Genomic DNA, 14,091 nt, shown 5'->3' with positions numbered 1-14,091 from the left:
GTGAAATGTGTGGTTTGGCACTCTTGCCTGAGCTGGGTGGCAGTGCAAAGACCAGTTTCTACTCACAGCCAGAAGATGCCAGGTTCAGTCTGTCCCTCTGTGTCCTAACGCTGGGCTAATAGCGCTCCGGAGCCTGCCTTCCCAGAAGTGACTATTCAGACACCTGCATCTTGAGTTCTACTTGGGACAAGCATGCTGTGGTGTCAGCTGCAGGCACAGAGTTCCCTGGCAAGAGTGACCCACAGTCAGTGCAGCGCGCCAGGCCTCTCTTGCCTGTGATTATAGTTCTTTACTTTTTCACACAGCCAAAGATCAGAACTGTGGCCATGCTGCTCTCAGCCCAGAAGCAGCCAACACTCTGTCACCTTGGTGGTTTTTATTTGTTTGTTTGTTTGTTTGTTTGTTTTGTTGTTGTTGTTGGAGTGGGGAGAAGGCTTCAGTGTCTTGTAGGAGTCTGCTTAGGCATTCATAGGCTCAGGGCTGAGAAGAGGAAACTTGAGAGGTGAGAAGCCAGGCTCTCTTGGTGACCCTGAGGTAACTCTGGGGTTGTAGTTCTCACAGAATGTTGAAAGACATTCTGGAAGCCACGGGAATAGAGCAGTGGCACTAGAGCTGCAGGCTATGCTGTGGAAGGCAGGGTATTTGTGAGGAAGCTTCTGAGATGCATGCAAGGACAGGCTTCTTCCCAAACAAGGGCTTGGTTGAGGAAGGAGCTACTGATTGTATTTCGGGGGAGCTATGGACCTGGCAATCCAGTGGCCTGGTCCCGAGGCATGGCACGGCTGATTTCAGGGCACTCTCAGGCTGTGGCTTTGTTTTTGAGAAGAATTTAAGGAAGTGACTGTTCATAGGGCCTTTGCTGGGAAGCAATTTTTTTTTTTACCAGAAAACTTTTCTTCTTTCCTGTAAACCAACGAAAGCACTCAATCCCTTCTCCATTGGACGAGGGAGCATCTTCACTTTGAAGCAAGTCCCGCCCACTACCCTGTCGCTCAGCAGTGCTGCTGCAGAGCTCTCCTCGGTAGACCAGTATACGGGCTTCTGTATCCTGCTGTCTGGTTCCTGGCAGCTGACTCTTGAGTTGACTTTTTGTTAGGTAACCATTGAAAGCCGACTTCGATCCTTGTGTTCTCAAAGCTTTTTCACTGGAGCTCAGGCTGTTTCTCTTGTTATTTTTGCATCTTTTTCTCTGATTGGTCTGGTGAGGTTCCTTCTGTTGTTACCTTCCTAAGTCCTGCCTTTGGGAAGCTTTCCTTTTTGTGGCCTGTATTCCTATCACTTCACGGTGTTTGGCACTGGAAAGCTACTGAACACCGTGATAGCCTGAAACCTAACAAACAGCCTTTCCTGGACCGGCTGGGAGACTGTGGCCATAAAATGGAAAAGCCTGGTTCAAAGCTTGGCTTCTCCTATCTTGCTCACAGCTTGAATGTGTCATGTTAGAGCAAGGACCAACTTCCAGCCCCAGAGATATTGGCAGTGCGGTGGGCACTTCCCTGCTCCCTTCTCATTTTAGAGGTGCTCCCTCTTGGCGTGTGAGCAGGGCAGATAGGAAGAAGGATGCCTTTCTCTTCAAGGGTGTGAAGCTCTGGCCCATCATTCCTCCCACACTGCTTAGCCGTGGAATTCCTCCTGGAACCAAGTTTTTAAAGTCATGTTTTAAAAAACTTTTTTTTTGCATGCAAAAAAACAAAAACAAAAACAAAAAAAACAAAAACAAAAAACACAGAACTGGAAGTTTAAAAAATTAAAAACAAAACCAAACACCTAATCACTATGTAGCTTTTGCTCTTTGGCTCCTCAGCATTTTCACTGGGTCCTGCAGTGACTCACTCCCATATGGTCCCATCGTAATGTCAGTCATGGACAGAGTCAGGCGGTGGGAATGCACTGGCTCCTTGTTATTATATTGTCGTGTGCAGCTCGAGAAGATAAGCATGTTTCTGGCTGTGGTGAGAAACGCCATAGTAGGGTGGCTTCAGTGGATAAAGGGATTTTAGTGCAAAAATTGATACAGGATGGACTTGCACGGCTGAGCTTCCTGAATTCTAATAACAGGCACAAACCTGCTGTAGGAACCTGCCTTAATGGCAGCCACCAGGCCCTCCTTGGACTTTGTTCCATGTGAGGCATTGTTGGAAAGTCAGCAAATGTTGGCGTTCTGGCCCTAGTTTAGCCACAGGTCTTTATATGCCTCTTAATGTGTAGGCCCCTCTTCTGAGCTGAGTCTTGGCCCCATGCCTCCTCTGCTCCAGCCCGGCTCACTCCTGTGCACGTCCTCCCTCCCTCTACCCATCCCCACGGCTGCATCGGTCTCTCTTTGCCCAGACTGAACTCTTCTCCAGGTTTCCTCCTCTTCCCAGACTGAACCCAGGTTCAGAACCATCACATAGGTTCTTATTAGCATCTGGAATTTTCCTAACCTCTCCAACTTTCACTTTCTCCATTTTCCACATCAGCTTGCTTTCTGTTTCTTTTTGGCTTCTAAGCGTGGCAGCCTCAGTATTGATTGGAAATTTTTGGAGTTGGTGTTACTCTTCCTTCTGTTGTGTGTCCATCTTTGCTGGTTAACTGGCAGCTCACCATGGGCTTCACTGGCAAGAGCTTCGTGCCACTGCCCTTCTTCCTGCTGACCAGTGTGAGCATCCGCCTCACTTCCTTCCCCACCCTTCTATGTCTGTATTTTCTTATCTGGCTACATTTTGCAAGGCCCTGTTTTTTCACTTCCTGGGCTCTGCAGGCTCTCTCCATTGCTTACGCTCAGCCTATCAAAGTTCTCTCAAGATTAAAACAGAAATGTCACATTTGTGTCATAGACCTTTCCCCTTGTCCATCACTTTCTTTCTTCCTTCCTTTCCCTTCCTTCCTCCCTCCCCCCTCCTTTTTTTTTTTTTTTTTTTCTTTTGGTTTGGTTTTTCAAGACAGAGTTTCTCTGCATAACAGCCATGGCTGTCCTAGAACTCTCTTTGTCGATCAGGCTGGCCTTGAACTCACAGAGATCTGCCTGCCTCTGCTTCCCAAGTGCTGGGACTAAAGGCATGTGCCACCATGCTTGGCTCCCTTCATTTTTCTTTTAAAATAGACAATTTGGCTGGGTGTGGTGGAATACATCTTTAATTCCAGCACTTGGGCGGCAGGGACTAGAACTCTGGGAGTTCAAAGCCAGCTTGGTGTACTAGAGAGTTCCAGGCCAGCTAGGGCTACACAGTGTCTCAAAAAATTATGAAAGAATATTTTTCTTTTATTCTTCCTCTTCAGTCCTCAATAGATTTTCATAAGAGGCACCAAGTGACCATGCAGTTGCCAAATGAAATAAATGCCTTTCACTTCTCAACTGGAGGGCCTCACAGCGTCTCGGCCCACCCATCCTTCCCTTCATGCCGCACTCTCCTCACATGTCTCTTAGGATGTCCTGGGTTGATACATCTGCTTTATCTCAGCCACGAAAGGCTGAGCTTGTTTGAACCTAGACAGAGGGATGTGTCTCTCCTGTCCAGGGCCTGGGTAAACAACAAGAGTCATAGCCGCTCCTGATTCCTCCTCTCCGTTTCCCGTGAACCCCTTCTTCCTGGATCTGGTTCTCCTCTGGTGAGCTTGTTCATAAGCATCTGCAGGGAGTTCTGCATCTGAGCCTTTCCCTCTTTTGCTCCCGGGAGAACATAGAAAACAGACCTGCTTGTTAAGAGCCCCCATCTCGGCCAGCCTAAGTGGGGACTCGATTTTGCAGCATGCCACCTGCCATCTGGCTCAGCTAGATTCCCAGGTTGGTGAACAGCTAACCACTGTGACCCATACCAGTTGGAACCTTCCTCAGTCAGCAGTAGGCAGGAGAGTACTGGCAGGGTGGGTCTGTCACCATGACCTTGCTGAGGTGGGGGAGGGGGGTCTGAGCAGTGTTGTGGTTTCTCACCTGAGCTGAGTCCCCCCATCGCTCCCCACTATAGGCCTTTCTCATCGGTGTTGATCATCCCCCATCTGCTTACTTTAGATGTTACAGGAGCTAGAAGGCAGATGTAGTTGCTTTCGTGGAGACATTGTAGAAGGACATTTGACTGGAGTTTGAGAATCTCAGTTTTGGCATTGTCAATGATGGGAGGTGTGGCCTTGGGTACAGTTAGGGATCTCTTAGATTCTACAGCGCTAAAGATGGCAGCTATGATTCTAACTATGAATCCCAGGCCACAGAGGGACAGAGGAACTCTGGGGGTGGGGACAGAGCTGGAGAAGTCCCAACCAGACAGGGCAACAATCGCTACAGGCCAAATTGCGCTGCTTTGAAGAAAGTCTTTATTGGCTGGTGCTGCTTCTTGAGCCATATGCCCATACCTCGAGCTGTATGCTTCTCAGGTGTCTGGACATGTTCCTCCTATGTCTTTCCTAGGCGGGGTCATCTGATTCAAGTGGCTAGGGGCACAAGGAAGGGATTTAAGGGGAAGCATCATTGATTTAAAATGGACATCACATTCAAAATCAAATAAAAGATAGCACTTTCCTTTACCAGCAACTGCGTCTAGAGTGTTTGTTGGCGAAAGCTGTCAAACCTGCCTCATATCCTTTTGGAGCCTCGGTTCCAACACCAGGAAGAACATGGGCTAAGGAAAACTGTCTGGAAGGGGCAAGGAGGAGAGTACAAGCTGCTCCCACTGCAGGGACACACCCTACTCCTCACAAGAGGCCTGAGGAAAAATACGTTATGAGAACCTCCTTTTCTCTCCCAGGCAAAAACACTTCTAGAAAGTTCTTTGTAGCCGGACATGGTGGCTAACGCCTTTAGTCCCAGCATTTGGGAGGCAGAGGAAAGTGGATCTCTCTGAGTTAGAGGCTAGTCTGGTCTACAAAGTGAGGACATCCAGGGCTACATATAAGAGAAACCCTGTCTACAAACAAACAAACAAGTTCTTTGTGTCTAGTGTAGTGGCACACACCTACAATTCCAGCACCAGGAAAAGCTGAGGCAGGAGGATTGCACTTTCTAGGCCAGTCTGCGCTATATAGTGAGACCTCGTCTCAAAGCAAACACTAAACCAAACAATACCCTCAAAACCAAGCAGCCTGTGTGTAAACGGAAACAAAGGTAAGTTTCTTAATACAGTGATCTTCCTCATTGTCTTCTCTGCATCAGTTTCTGCAGTTTGTGGGGATAGTTTGTGGTGAATGTAAAGATTTTCATTCATTTGGACTGAACTCTGAACCCCTGTGCTACTTAATTTTTGTTGACTTGACACAACTAGAGTCACCTGGGAAGAGGAACGTAAATTGAGGAATTTTCTCCATAAGACTGGCCTATGGACACATCTGTGGGCCATTTTCTCAATTAATGATTGAATTGGGAGGGGCTTAGCCTACTGTGGGCAGTGCCACCCTGGGCTTGTGGTCCCCCATTGTATAAGAATTCAAGCTGAGCAAGCTACGATGAACAAGTCAGTAAGCAGCGTTCCTACTTGAGTTTCTGTCCTGCCTCCCCTCACTGATGGACTGTGGTGGGGAAAATTTAAGCAAAATAATCCCTTCCCTTTCCAAATTGGTTTTGGTCAGCAATTTAAGGCAACTCCTTTCCTATTTTTGGTGGCTTCCCCACCTCAGGAATTACGGGTAGCACAGCTACTCTTCACTGTAGAAGCTAACTAAATACAGGGACTGGGAGGTGTGTCACTAGGTTTAAGGTGCTTGCTATGCAAGAACAAGCACCTGAGTTTGGATCCTAGCACCTTTGCAAAGCTGGGCATGGCTGTCTGTCTCTGGTATCTCTGTGCTGAGAGTAGGTGGGGTGGAGACAAGAGGATTGCTGGAGTGTATTGGTCAGACAACCTTCCAGAATTGGCAAGGTCCAAGTTCACTGAGAGGAGAGAGAGAGAGAGGAGAGAGAGAGGAGAGAGAGAGAGAGAGAGAGAGAGAGGAGAGAGAGAGATAGCGAGAGAGAGAGATGAGAGAGTGAGGAGGCTTCTCGTCTATATATGCTCGAGGAGCTATCTAGTATATAGAAGAAAAGAAAAGAAAAGAAAAGAAAGAAAAAGATTAAGGAAGACACCAGCGTTTGTCCTATCTGGCTTTCATATTTCCACACCCACATGAACACGTGTATAAACTACCCCCTCTCCCCCTACAGGGGTGGGGAAGAGAAGGAGAGAGGAAACACTAAACACTTTAGAATCTTGATTTCCAAACATCCCTTCACGCTACTGGTCATAATTTAAGAAGTAAATAGGATCTGGAAATATGGCTCAGTGGTTAGGAGTTTTTACTGCTCTTTCTTAGGCCTGAGTTCCCCAACATGCACATCCAGCCATACACAGCCTTTGGAAACCCCATTTCCAGGGTGCTAGTGTGGCTATAGTGAGGCGGGGTTTCCATGGCAGCAGTAGTGCTGGTGGTTGTGATGGCTCCTTCAGCAGAGCAGTTCTGTACAGGATTCCAGGAATTGTTCCTGTTCTTGGTGGAGCTCCAAGCTTAACTCTCCAACAATCTTGATCTGCAAACTATCTAAAATGCCTTTTTAATAAAATCATTTTCTGCTTAAATTAGTAAGAACTGGCTTCTGTGTCTTGTACCTAATTGCCCTGGTGCAGAAACCCCGAGAGTCTGATAAAAGTCGTGGACGAATTCTTCTGAGCTCCAGATCTGCATGCCCTGTGATAGCTGCACGCTCACTCACCTGACATGCTAGCCCTCCCCTCTAACTTATTCCACCTCCCACCTTGCCATAGCAGCCAGGCAAGGGGGAGGAAGGTGAGAGTGTGATGTCAGGTGAGAAAGCTCATGCTTTTAATGGATTTTAGTGCTTCAGAGGAGGCCAGGAAATCTCGGCCCCTTCCTCTCCCAGACCTGCCAAGAGGTTTCCTCCTCTTCTGTGCTGCTGTCTGCTTTGTCCTCATCCAGTTCAGGGTTATTTCTCTAGGTCTTGGGACACTGAGCCTTTGCTCCTTCATTCCTGGTTCCATGGCAAGCTTCTAGCTGATCCTCTCTGCCCCACAGAGCCCCGCTGCATGCCTTCTGCCTCCACACCTGGCCTAGTATCCAGGCACAAGAGAGCTTTTCAGGGACTGTAAAAAGTCCTGAAAAACAAGAAAAATATAGAACAAGGGCTGTTGAGGTGGCTTTGTGAGGAGAAGTACTTTTCCTTTAGTCCTCTGGACTCACATGCAACTCCCAAAAGTTGTTCTCTGACTTCCACATTCATGCTATGGCATGTGTGTACCCACCCCCACATATACCCCCACACACTAAATTAATGTAATAAAAAATGGAAAACCGTACGTTTCCTAAACGTCATGAGTGAATGGTAGTGTTGGACTAGAACCCAGCTGCATGGCACAGGAGTCTGTGGTCTCTTCTTTCAAAGTGTCTGAGACTGAAACTTCCTGAGCTTCAGACAAAGCATCAGGCAGGTGTGACAAACTTCGTGGTTCATAGCCTGTTGCAGTGCGATGACAGCCCCGTAGATGGCGCCTGAGGCACCTCCTTAGCTCCTCTGGAAGGCAAGGGGTGCTTGGTAGAGAGACTGCCGAGCAGCCGGGCATTAGCATAGTCTTAGCCTGGCTCCCCACGACTGTTCTGTTCCTTAGTGTCAAGGGAGGAGAAATTACAGAGTAGATAAATCAGATAACACCTTGACTGTGTGATCAAAATTGCATTACCAAGTCAGCAACAGGCGGACATACTGTGTGCGTCCAGATGTGGTGCCCTGCGGAGGACACAGTATTTCCTACACAGGAATGTCTTGTGGCTGAGAATGAATGACCTGAATTAACCACAGGGAAAAAAATATCAGAAAAACAAATGTTATATTAAATGAAGGCAGGAGACAGGGGACTGGATTCTTTTAAAAAATGTTTTATTTTTACTGTTTTTAATTCTCTCTCTCTCCCCGCCCCCGTGTGTGTGTGTGTGTGTGTGTGTGTGTGTGTGTGTGTGTGTGTGTGTAAAATGTGGATATGTGAAGGCATGTACACATGCTTGGATCGCCCTGAACTGCAGTTACAGGCTGGGAGCTGAACTCTGGTTCTCTGGAAGATCAGAACATGTGCTTAGCCTTCATGCCATCTCTTTTAGCCAAATTATCCCTGTTGTTAGGGGAAGAAAAGTTAGGAAAATGTTCTGTCCTAATGGAGGCTAGAGAGACATGATGACTGTGATTAGTTTTTGTCAACTTGACACAAGCTACAGTCACCCAGGGAAGCCGGAACCTCAGTTGAGGAATCGTCTTTATCAGGGTGGCCTTAGTGCAAGGACTATTTTCTTGATTCATGATTGCTGTGAGAGGGCCCAGCCTTCTGTGACTAGTGCTATCCCTTGGCTGGTGGTCTTGGGTTGTACAAGAAATCAAGCTGAACCCAGGCAGTGGTGGCACATGCCTTTAATCCCAGCACTCGGAAGGCAGAGGCAGGTGGATCGCTGTGAGTTCGAGGCCAGCCTGGTCTACAAAGTGAGTCCAGGACCATCAAGGCTACACAGAGAAACCTTGTCTCGAAAAACAAAAACAAAAACAGAAACCAAGCTGAGTAAGCAATGGAGAGCAAGCTGGTAAAGGGCATTCCCCCATAATCTGCTCTGGCTCCTGTCCTAACTCCCCTCAGTGGTAAACTGTGACAAATAAACCCTTTCCTTCTTAAATTGGCTTTGGTCAGTGTTTTACCACAGCAACAGAAAGAAAATTAGTATAACAGTTAAATGCAAGATCTAGGTCCTGTAATGGAGGAGGAAAATTACCCTAACGGATGTTATTGGGTCAATTGATGAAAAAAAAAGAAAAGGATTCTTTCCTGCACTGCATTGGCACCTTGACCAATAGAAACAAATGCAAGGACTTACCTCTAGGTTCTCTCTCCTTGATCTGAATGTCTGGCTTAGTGCCAACATGACCCATCCTGAATGCTATACTTTAATAGTGAGCTGTGCATTTGAGAAGTGTGAATCCTCCAGTTTGCTGCTGCTGCTCCTCCTCCTTTCTTCCTTCCCCCACCTCCATCTCCTTCTCCTCTTCCTAAGATTGCCTGCTCTGGTCTCATTTCATTTTCATATGGATTTTAGGATCAGATATCAATTTCAACAAAAAGAGACTAAAGCTTTGGATAGCAGTTGAGTTGTCTTTGCAGATCTACCCGGGGAGCCCTGGCATTTTAATCATCCAAAATGTCCAGTCCAAGGTCTTGAGGAAGCCCTATTCCCAGTTTTCTGAGATAGCGCCAGATAGATTTCCAAAGTGGCTGTACTAGTTTGCATTCCCACCAGCAATGAAGGAGTGTTCCTCTCTCTCCACATCCTCGCGTGTGGTGTCACTTGAATTTAAGGATAGCAGGCTGCCAAGAAGAGACTTGATACCCTATGAGCATATACAGGGGGAGGAGGTCCCCTTCAGTCATAGTCATAGGGGAGGGGAATAAGGGGAAAATGGGAGGGAGGGAGGACTGGGAGGATACAAGGGATGGGATAACAATTGAGATGTAATATGAATAAACTAATAAAATATATTAAAAAAAAAACAAAGGGCTTAGTATGTATCAACCTGAACTCTAATTAGTTTTATCTGATGAAGAACACTGGGCCAGACATTCAACACCAATCAGAGGCACAAGGATATGGAAAGATATTTATGTCACTTTGAGCTGTGACGATAAGTTCTATTTATAAACTGTGTGTTGTATTTGTTAAACGAAAGTGGAAAGACTCATGCAGACTTCTAGAGCCTACTAGAAAAAAATGTAGAGCCAGGCATGGTGGCACACACCTTTAATATCAGCACTTGGGAGGCAGAGGCAGGCGGATCTCTGTGAGTTCGAGGCCAGCCTGGTCTATAGAGTGAGTTCCAGGAGAGCCAGAGCTGTTACACAGAGAAACACTGTCTCAAACAACAACAAACAAACAAACAACAAACAAAAAAAGTTCCACTAGGAAAAACTTACATTTTGAACTACACATTTCCAAATACAAGTCCCATTTAAGAAGCTTAATAGAGCATATAATAATCTAAATATCTCTGAATTTGCTACAGCAGAAAAATGGCGTGGTTTCTTGTAATATAAAGGCTCAAGCATTTGTCGTTTCATTTTTGTGCAGTACTGGGGTTAGAAAAGTACTTAAGTAATGTGCTAACATATTTTGAATAACAGATACAATTTAATTAATGCATTAATCAGCTGGGTTTGGTTGCACAGGCTTTATAGTCTCAGAACTTGGATGGCTGAGGGGAGGGGAGGGGGGGGCAGGAGGAGCTCAAGGCTAGCCTTAATTGCATAGTGTGAGGTCAGTCTGGGCTACAGCAGATCTCCATCTCAAATAAAACAAATTAAACTAAACACACACACACATACACACCACACAAGAAAGAAAGAGAGAGAGAGAGAGAGAGAGAGAGAGAGAGAGAGAGAGAGAGAGAGAGAGAGAGAGGAGAGAGAGGCATCTAAATAACACAAACTCTGGTACTTTTATCAGCAGGGTCAACAAAGGCTGGAGCAAGCTGTGCTGGTTGCTCCTGTGTTCATTACTCCGACACGGTTCAATTCTGTCTTCTCTTCCCTAAATGTCAGCAATCTGATGCTCCGCGGTAGCTGGAATTACCCTGGAGTGTTTAAGTAAATGGCAGTGTAATGCTTGCTGCCACTGGTGACGTTAATAATTACAGGAACAGGAGGAGAACATATTGTGGTGTTGAGGTGACCCCTGGAATAGAGCGAGGCTCTTGGCAGTGTCAAGAGTTTGTTGTGGTCATGGTGTTGCAATTCTTCACCTTCCTGACAACTGAGGACTTGGACTCTGGTAACCAGCCATAATATTTAATGTGGCTGCCTTGAGCTACTCGAATAGTCTGAAAAATGTTTTTGCCTGACAGAACACCAAGGGTTTCCTAAGAGAATCCAGGATGTTTGTGTGTACTGTACAGACTTGTGAGTGCATCATGTTCCTGTGTAGCTTCATTGGTCTATAAATGTTAGTGGCATTTGTACATTGGAGATGAATATTTGTCTATTTATCAATTTTCTCCTTTCTTTCTTTCTTTCTCTTTCTGAATGGTGAAGCTAGGCCCTCCAAGGCACTGGAACAAGCAGAAGCCAGAGAGATCAAGTTCTTAATATCTTGCTACTTCTAGTAAGGGCAGAAAAAAACTCAGTAGGTAATTGAGACTGGCCTCGAACTCCTGATCCTCCCACCTCAGCCTCTCAAGTGTTGAAAGTAGAAACCGGTGCCACCAGACCCATCAATTTATACACTAAACCTTATCTACTATTCGAAATTAACTCAGCAAAGTGTTAAATATCCCCAACACTGAACAAACAAAAACATAGTTAAAAGACCCTATATTTAAATTTTTTGTTCTCTAAGATAAACGCAGAGTTGTTTAGACTGTTGTATTAAGATTTTTTTTTGAATGGGAGCTTATTTGGAAAGTATGTGATTCAATATTTAACTTTTTCCTAATGAGGTTGTGTTTTGATTTCTGTTAGGCTCTTCCATTCTAGATGGTGTTTGTGCTGGCAGACCATGAAACAGGGTAAGGTGATAGAGTGGGGGTGGGAGTCCTTTAGAGAGGAGGTGGTCAGGGAGGGCTTTCTGAGGAGGTGGCAACCGAACTGTTTGAATTAGGATAAGGAAACAGCCTTGGGCAGCTATGGGAGCAGAGTCTTAGAGGAAGAACAAACAGCAAGTGAAGAGTGTTTGAAGTAGCTTAAAATAAAACTCAATACAATAGACAATAAAAAATACCAACTCCAGAATGAGGGAACCATGGAAGAGAGTAAAAGAGAGTTGTAATGTGGGCATGTAAGCCGTTAAGCTTAATCAAGTTATTAAAACTGAACTGCAAATTCCAGCCCCATATTCTGGAATCCATGTTAAAAATGGAAATGAGATTGATCTCATGGTTTCCCCCCTTAAGAGGGATAAGGCATAACTTGTTTTCCTAACAGAATTCAAAGTGTCTTGCATGCACCTTCCTATATGGGTCAGAGAGTGATTGTATTAGTGTGGGGGGGATATCTACCCACAGCTGTTTCTTTATACAAGCAGAGGTTATTCTGAACTTTTGGGTGGGCCTAGTCTAATTACATGGGTTGTTTATCCGTTTTGTAGTCCTGGGCCCTACACATGCTACATGAATCCTCTGTTGCTGAGTTATATCTCAGCCCTCATATGGGTCCTGTAGAGCTTAGAACCTTCCCCAGATGGAACTAGAGGCCAACAAAATCTCAGAAGTGTTTTTATTAAATACATGTACAGTGGGTAGCAACATAAAACATATTCCTTTTAGTGACTTATGAACCCCTCAAGCTACCCCCCAAAAAACAAAACAAAACCAACCAAGCAAACAAAACAAACAAAACTAACCAACCAACCAAACAAACAAACAAATAACCAAAGGGAGAAACCCTGGACTAGGCAGGCTAGAAAGATTCTGCTATCCAGGGTTGGGATAATCTTTCTTAAGACAACCACTTTAAAGCCAAGCACTAAGCATGCAGGCGGAACTCCGTGAGTTCGAGGCCAGCCTGTTCTACACATGTGAGTTCTAGGACATCTAGAGTTGTATAGTGAGCTCTGTCTCAAACAAAACCCACCACCACCACCACCACCACCAAAACAAACCCTCTAATGCAGAGATATCATGCATATTTTACTTACAGCCAGGGAAATAACTCCATTCTTATTTAAATTTTTATTATTGTATGTGCACATATGCTTGTGCCAATGGTGTGTGTTTAAAGATGAGAGGACAACTTGCAGGTGCTGGTTTTCTCTTGCCTTTGCATGGGTTCTGGGAATGGAACAGGCTGTCAGCCTTGGTGTCACAGTGCCTTTATCTACTGAGTCAACCTGCTAGCTCCTAACAGCATTTCTTCATACAGGTAAATGGAATAAGGCTGGTGCTAAAGACTTGCAATAGGCAAAGTTACAAAGGTGAAGATAAAGTGTACAAGCATACAGCTTTAATAAGTTTGGAGGGTGGCAGCAGGAAGGCTCAGTGGGTACAGAATGCGTCTGAATTTAAACGTTTGAACCCCAGATCCTCCAAAGTGGCAGGAGAGAACTGAGTCCTGAGAGTTGTCCTGTGATCTCCATATGAACACAATGGCAGAGGTGCATGTTCATATGCACACAAATAATAAAATTTAGTAGACACAATTTTGTGCGTGTGCATGTGTGCCTATGTGCATGCATTTGTGTGTGCGCGCACATGTGTGTGTGTGTGTGTGTGTGTGTGTGTGTGTTTAGGCCAGAAGTCTGACTCAGATGTTGTTCCTACGAAGTGTCTACCTTGCTTTTGACCCAGGACCCCTCACTGCTCACTGGCCTGAAACTTATCAGGGTATGAGAGCTGGCCAACAAGCCCCAGGGAACTCCTGTCTCTACCTCCTCAGGCTGGGATTATTAGCGTGCCCAGTTTTCTTAATTTATTTTAATTTTTGGGTTTTAGGGATCAACCTCAAATACTTATGCTTGGACAGTATTTTAACAACTGAACTATCTCCCCAGACTACACACAGCAGTTTTTGATGGTCTGACCCAACTCAGAATAAAGCGTAGCCCATTGGTTCCCAACCAGTGCTAGAAACACACACACACACACACCCCTTCAAAACTGGGATTTATTTAATCAATCTGAGTGTATAACTTGTGAATCTACATTTAAACACAAGATAAAGCAAAGCAAAAGCAACCCCCTGTAGATATCTCTGATGTTTAGCTAGTTTGGGCATCACTGGCTGTGCAGGGAGGACTCCTCTGAGTGACTTTCCAACAATTCTTCCTCCCAGTGTTTTCCTGTAACCAGGCTTTACCAGAGGTTTGAAGTTATTTTTTTTGGAAGGATCTGGAGTGTAAAAGGCTTCATAGTGGTTTATTAAAGACAGGGCCATGCATGTCAGAGTTCAGTGGACAAGAGAGTTTACCTCTTCTAGATATTGCGGTAGAACATTCATGCTTGGACTTAGGCTTGGACGGATAGTGATGCCATCTTTCCATAGGGGCAAGGAGGACATATACGGGAAAAAATTCTCACGTGTCTTTCAGACTCTTGTTAGACAAATTTGGTAATTTTCCAGAACATTGCTTGGCCAAGATTCCAAAGTTCTATAATACAGTACATGGCGGGGTGTATTT

At 45.4% G+C, this 14,091-nt stretch overlaps 1 protein-coding gene across 1 annotated transcript in view; it reads left to right on the top strand.

Annotated features, from left to right (window-relative positions):
- Trim66 (tripartite motif containing 66) overlaps positions 1-14,091 on the top strand; it is a 68,313-nt gene that overhangs the window by 53,319 nt on the left and 903 nt on the right. The gene's annotated exons all lie outside the window — the stretch shown is intronic.

This window comes from Acomys russatus, chromosome 7 (assembly GCF_903995435.1).
Source record: "Acomys russatus chromosome 7, mAcoRus1.1, whole genome shotgun sequence".
NCBI lineage: Eukaryota > Metazoa > Chordata > Mammalia > Rodentia > Muridae > Acomys > Acomys russatus.
This window is presented reverse-complemented; position numbering and strand designations above follow the sequence as displayed.